This window comes from Rhincodon typus, chromosome 1 (genome assembly GCF_021869965.1).
Source record: "Rhincodon typus isolate 14 chromosome 1, sRhiTyp1.1, whole genome shotgun sequence".
Taxonomy (NCBI): domain Eukaryota; kingdom Metazoa; phylum Chordata; class Chondrichthyes; order Orectolobiformes; family Rhincodontidae; genus Rhincodon; species Rhincodon typus.
The window spans coordinates 164713330-164720082 of NC_063332.1; the positions used below are offsets into that span (position 1 = coordinate 164713330).

General features: G+C 43.8%; 1 protein-coding gene across 1 annotated transcript in view; it reads left to right on the forward strand.

Moving 5' to 3' along the window:
* Window positions 1-6753, forward strand: part of LOC109923726 (PH and SEC7 domain-containing protein 3-like) — a 595836-nt gene that overhangs the window by 173055 nt on the left and 416028 nt on the right. The gene's annotated exons all lie outside the window — the stretch shown is intronic.

Here is a 6753-nt window from a genome sequence, read left to right on the forward strand (position 1 = left end):
AGTGAAGTTCAGGTTTAATATCGGGGTGTAGTCTGGATGAATATTGGGGTGTGATGTGGGATTGAAGTTCAGGTTTAATATCAGGGTGTAGTCTGGGTGAATATTGGGGTGCAATCTGGGAGATGTGGGAGTGAAGTTTAGGTTTAATATCGGGGTGTAGTCTGGGGTGACTATTGGGGTGTGATGTGGGATTGAAGTTCAGGTTTAATATCGAGGTGTAGTCTGGGTGAATATTGGGGTGCAATCTGGGAGATGTGAGAGTGAAGTTCAGGTTTAATATCGGGGTGTAGTCTGGGTGAATATTGGGGTGCAATCAGGGAGATGTGAGAGTGAAGTTCAGGTTTAATATCGGGGTGTAGTCTGGGTGAATATTGGGGTGCAATCTGGGAGATGTGGGAGTGAAGTTCAGGTTTAATATTGGGTCGTAGTCTTGGTTAATGTATTGTGGATGGTCTAGAATATTGCGGATGTGCCTAAAACAGGTTAACGGGTGGAGAGGGGTAACCCCGTGTTACAGTCTTTGCTGGTGAAGTATCTGGAGTTGAAATATCGTCCGATTCCATTCACTGACCCGGAGGGAATTCCCAACCTCTTCTGGTTTAATGTCATGAATGGAACAGGTGCTGCTGTCAATCCATTCTCAGACCGAGTAGAACGAAATTGCACTTTTTTTTTGTAACTTTGACTTGTGGTTTCGTGAGGAACTGATAAGTTTCTCTTAATACTCTTTAAATCAAAGAATCCCGTGTTGGACACAACAGTCGGTCAGTGGGAGCGACAAGTTTCCGAGTGACCGCCTGAGGGCGCTCGGAGCCAGGGAACCAGTTGTTTCCTTCTGTGGAAACGATGCTCTTTCTGTGTTAAAAGTTTGTTTCTTGAAGTTGCACTTCTTGAAGTCGAAAGCGAGTGGAACCCACATCATGCCGGGCGGTTGAGCAAGCATTTATTGACCGTCGAGAAGGGGAGTGTGAATCGCCTTCTTAAACCGCTGTATTCCACATGGTGTAGGTTCAGGCATAGTGCAGGTTGGAAGAAAGTCCCTGGATTTTAACCTAGTGACGGTGAAGAATAGGGATGTAATTCCAGGTCTGGATGGAATGTGGCTGAAGGGCAAATTTGCAGGTGGTTGTATTCTCCTGTATCCGTTGTTTTTTTTAAGTGAGAGGTTACAGGTTTGAGGGTGCTATTGACTGAATCTTGGTAACGTAGTATAGTGCATCACCTGGATGGTACACACTGCAGCGACAGGTGTAGGGCATGAATGCTGAAGATGGGATGCCAATCAAGTGGACTGCTTTATTGACTTCCTTGAATGTTGAGTCAGTTCATCAACCCACAATACATTTTTCTGACATGGATACCTTTTATTTCCTCATTCCAAACCTTGTCATTTGAGCTGACAGCTCCGCTTTTACTGTATCAGAGATAGTAGGAACTGCAGATGCTGGAGAATCTGAGATAACAAGGTGTAGAGCTGGATGAACACAGCAGGCCAAGCAGCATCAGAGGAGCAGGAAAGCTGACGTTTCGGGTCTAGACCCTTCATCAGAAATGTGTACTGTAGTTGGGTACACAAACAAGCTTTTATTTTATTGTAAAAAGTATTGTTGGCAAGTTCTGAGCTTTTGTTTTTCACGTGCCTGCCTCAGTATGAATGAAAACAAAAACAGAAGTTGCTGGAAAAGCTTAGCAGGTCTGGCAGCATCTGTGAAGAAAAAAAATCAGAGTTAACGTTTCCGGTCTGGCAGCCCTTCCACAGAACTTTTTCAGTGCGACTGGGCTCAGTTTGACGTTTTAGTTTTAGGAATTTGGGAACAGGAGTAGGCCATTCAGCCCTTCAAGCCTCCTCCACCATTCAATAAGATCATGGCTGATCTATGGCCTAATTCTATAAGCCTGCCTTGGCGCCCATTTCCCTTGATACTATTACTTAATAAAAGAAAAGTCTATCAGTTTTAAGTTTAATAACTCATCGGGTGAGATCCAGGAACTCCCTTCAAAATTGTGCTGTGACTGTACCTACACCATATGGAATGCAGCATTTTAAGGAAATTCACTCACTCGTTCTTGAGGGCAATTTGACCAATAAATGCTGGATTTGTCCCTGACAACAACAGCTCTTATTTGCATTTCCTTTTTAAAAAAAAATCCCCACTCCAGGAATGTTTTTTGTCACAGAATCACATCCAGTAAGGGTTCTTTCACTGGGTCACCTCCTCAGGATTGTCCATTCATGCATGGACACCACAGGGTATATTCATTCACTGGATCCCTATCCTGGAGTGACCTCTCACTGGACCATCCCCTCAGGAATATCCTTTCATTGCATTCACAACCAGGAGAAATCTCTCACTGGATTCATTCATTCATTGGTGATCACTCACAGACAAGGATGAATCTCTTCTACTCACAGGTTCAGTCATAGGTGGTTGTACAGACTGATGCAGCTACCAAAGGCTCTGTTACACTTGGGGCAGAGGGTGGTCATGGGAAAGGGTGGGTGGGGTGTTGGTGTGGCAGCGTGCCCCTTACACAGTTTTCACCTGGCTTCTGCCTTTTTCCCAACGGCAAGTCTCAAGGTGCTCGACGCCTTCCCAGATGCTCCTCCTCCGCTTTGGCAGTCTTGGGCCAGTGATTCCCAGGTGTCGATGGGACCGGTGAAGGTATCCTTGAAGCGCTTCCTCTGTCCACCCGAGGCTTGCCTGCCATTTCGAAGCTGAGAGTAGAGCACCTGCTTGTACAGCACCCCTGTGATAGTCATGTGGACGATGTGCCTAGCCCATCGTAGCTGATCAAGGGTGGCCAGTGCCTCAGTGATGGGGATCTTGGCCTGGTGGAGGATGTTGGTGTTGGTGTGTCTTTCTTCCCAGCGGATTCGCAGGATCTTGCGCAGGCAGCGTTGCTGGTACTGCTCCAGTGCCTTGAGGTGTCTTCTGTAGATAGTCCATGTCTCCGAGCCATATAGGAGGGTGGGAACCATCAATTACCACCTGAAAGAAAGGAGTAATCTGGCTGCATCAATTTTGAACAGGAAATAGTTGGCGTGTTGTGACCGTATGCCAGAGACCTGATAGCCAAAAGTTCGCCCAATTTTGGGCCTTGGACCTCATTGGCATTTTTATGAGCTTTGTGGATGCCAAATGGCACCCAGGGTAGCTCATCATTACCAGAACAAAATGCAACTGCCTGCCTCCCCACGCAGATGGAGAGAGGTATCTTTGGGTGTTTTAGCAATTAGTTATGTTCATACAATTTCACTCTAGTATTTTGTAGTTTGTCAGTGCGTGCACAAGTTAGAATTATCTCATCATGGTCACATGTTAATATTACATGCAATGATTTATTTTCAGTGGTATTGTTTAAGGGCTGTTGCTCTTTATGCTGGTAACAGTTGTTGACATTAGCAAATGATCCCAGATGCTTTTGAATGATGTTCTAACTTCACTCTCATGCCAGATGTCAGTTGTAAAATAGGATTAGTGCTAGATAAGAAAACATCAAGATACCTTATGTGTGGTCCATGGAGAGTCTGGTGGTCAAACAATCCTTTCTGTCATTGAGATGGCACAATAAAGAGAGCGACAATGAAAATGGGATGCGGGTTTTGAGCTCTTATACCTTGAAGACAATCTGAAAGAAGATACAAGCCAGGTGTGTGTCAGGACACCAGTTTTGAGTTTGCCAGTGCATATTTATTATCATTTTTTATGTGTGATTCCCTTAGATTACATTTTACAAAATCCAACACAGCAAATTAGTTGGATAATTTTTTTTTGTTCAACCTTTCAGCAAGCAAATAGCCAGAACAGATTGAAGGAGTTTGTTTTTGTCGTTCCTGAACAAATACTTAAACTTCTAGAAAAATGAGAAAATCGTTACTAAACACCTCTGTCCTTTGAATGAGGTGTAGACCTTTAAATGAATGAATGGTTTCTTTTTGCGGTTCACTTGCTTCATACCTCTCAATGTCTGCTGCTACATTGGCTCCACAGCTTCACAGATCATGGAGGGGTCTGTGTGAAGGAGAGCTACACCAAAAGCCGACCAAGACTCTTCAGGTGGTGTGAAGAAAAAGATTTTTGTTTGTGAGACAATTTATTGCCATTTTTTATTTTGCCATCTCTGAACGTTTTCCAGCTGCTTTGAGACAATCTTAAGAGGCAGTGACATGATGTTAATCTCATTGCACTTGTAATCCAGAACTCCAAGATGACGTTCTGTGGGCATGGGTTCGAATCCCACTGTAGCAAATGGTGAAATTCAAATTCAGAAAAAACCTGGAATCAAATACTAGTCTAATTATTGGCTGTGTAACCTTTTGTGGATTGTCATAAAAACTCATTTGGTTGACTAATGTCCTCTGAGGAAGGAAATCTGCAATCCTTACCTGGTCTGGCCAACTTGTAACTCCAGATCTACAGCAATATGGTTGACTCTTAATTACCCTCTGGACAATTCGGGCTGGGCATTAAGCCCTGGCCTGGACAATGATACCAACATGCCATGAATTAAAAACAGTCTAAGCTTTTCCAACATGAAGACTGTAGATGTTTGCTTGGAAGGCTTGAATACATTGTTGGAATTGTTATTTGAGCTGAGATCATCCCATGGATGCTTTGTTCAAAAGAATATTCATCTGCTAAGCAGCCATTCTAAACTGCCACTGGTAGCCAGGAGTCTGGAGAAGTGAAGCTCATCAGTGGTAGGGAAGGCAATGATGAAGGCAAGTGGGGGAGAGTTTGGTGGTGTTAGGGCATTAGGAGTGAGGAGATGCTTTGTAACTGAGAAATTGCAAATGTCCCCTCAGCCACTTTTATTAGAGGCTTGAAGTTCATATTGGTCTTTCTTTGAAGGTGCAGACCTGAATCATAGTCTGCAGTGGGTTTTCCTTCCTGCATTCGAAGTTTGGTGGACCTGGTTTCACATAGGATACAGCATATCTGACTGATGCTGTACCAGGTTGGAGAAATCCACACTATGCTGACCAATTATCTTCAGACAAAACTCAGAGGTTTTGAGTTACATTCTGTGAGCTCATCAATGTGGAGGATGAATGGGATCTAGATAGGTACAATGGAATTATTTAAACCCTTGTGAAAAGTTTTTGTATTTAACCCTTATTTTTGTTTCTCAAAAGGAAATAGCAAATGCTATGAGTCACTTGAGGTTAGGGTCACACTGATAACTCATTTGCTGCTTTACCTGTGCTGCCAATCTTTTGGAACTGCAGCTCCAGGATACTTGCCAGCACAGTGGTTATGCAGATACCACGTTGATGGAAAAGGGATACTGGCTATGTTAACTAAGGCACTGGTGAAACCACATCCCAGAGACATCAGGTTGTCCTAACCTATACAGTGCAAAGGTTAGTTCATTAACTTACTCCTACCCGTTTGTCTTAATAAATACACCATCTTCTCCTGCTCTTAAAGTCCCACTCCTCAGATACCATGAACAGGTTTTGTTGCCTTACCTAAGCAAAGATATACAGGCATTGGAAGCAGTCCAGAGAAGGTTCACTAGGTTGATCTTGGGTATGGAGGGTATTTGTGGAGAGGTTGAGTGGGTTGGACCTGTACTTTTTGGAATTTAGAAAATGAGAGGCGACCTTATTGAAACATACAAGATTCTTAGAAGACTTGACAAGGTAGATGCTGAGAGTTTCCTTTTCCCCCTCGTTGGAGGGTCTAGGGTCAGAGGTCATAATCTCCAGAGTAATGGGTAACCCATTTTAGACATTGAGCAAGAGATTTTATTTTTCTGAGGCTGGTGAATCAGTGGATTCTTTAACATACAGTGCAGTAGAGCTGAGTTATTAGGTAAATTCAAGGCTGACGTAGACAGATTTTTAATCAGAAAGGGAATCTAAGGTTATGGAGTTGAGGATGATCAGATCAGCCATGATCTCATTGATGGCAGAGCAGATCCCATCTCAAAGTACCCTTTTTATTTCCAAAGCTCTTCAAGATATTGTCGTTGGCCAGTTCTAGCTTACCTTTCCTTTCCAATTTGACCATGCTCGTCCCCTGCTGAAACTCTCATCCATGCATATGTTGCCTCTGGATTTGACCTATCCAATGCTTTCCTAACTGACATACCATCTTCCACCCAATTTTAAAGAAGTGCTTATTCAAAAAAACTGTTGCCCAGTTAGCGTGAGCATTTGAGCCAAGGTTCTGTAAACTGGATTGGGCTGCTTCAAGCTTGTCTTGCATCCTATTATCCATTATCAGGTCATTTTGATGCAGTAGATGTGCCAGGCACCATATGACATTGGAGATGATTAGATTGTGGTGTGTTTGATTGGATTACTATGATGCTGCGAAAACACCCAATTGCAGAGTTAATGAGTACAAGTGGAGGACAATTAGCAATTGGCTGTTGAACAGAACACTGAGGGGTCTTGTGGTGCCATGGTAGTGTCCCTACCCCTGGACTGGGGCTCAAGTCCCAACTGCTCCGGGGGGTGTGTAATTACATTTCTGAACATGTTGATTAGAAAACTAGGTGAACAGAACACCAAGTAATGATTTCAGAGATAGCAGGAACTGCAGATGCTGGAGAATCTGAGATAACAAGGTGTAGAGCTGGATGAACACAGCAGGCCAAGCAGTATCAGAGGAGCAGGAAGGCTGACGTTTCGGGCCTAGACCCTTCTTCAGAAATGGGGGAGGGGAAGGGGGTTCTGAAATAAATAGGGAGAGAGGGGGAGGCGGATAGAAGATGGATAGAGGAGAAGATAGGTGGAGAGGA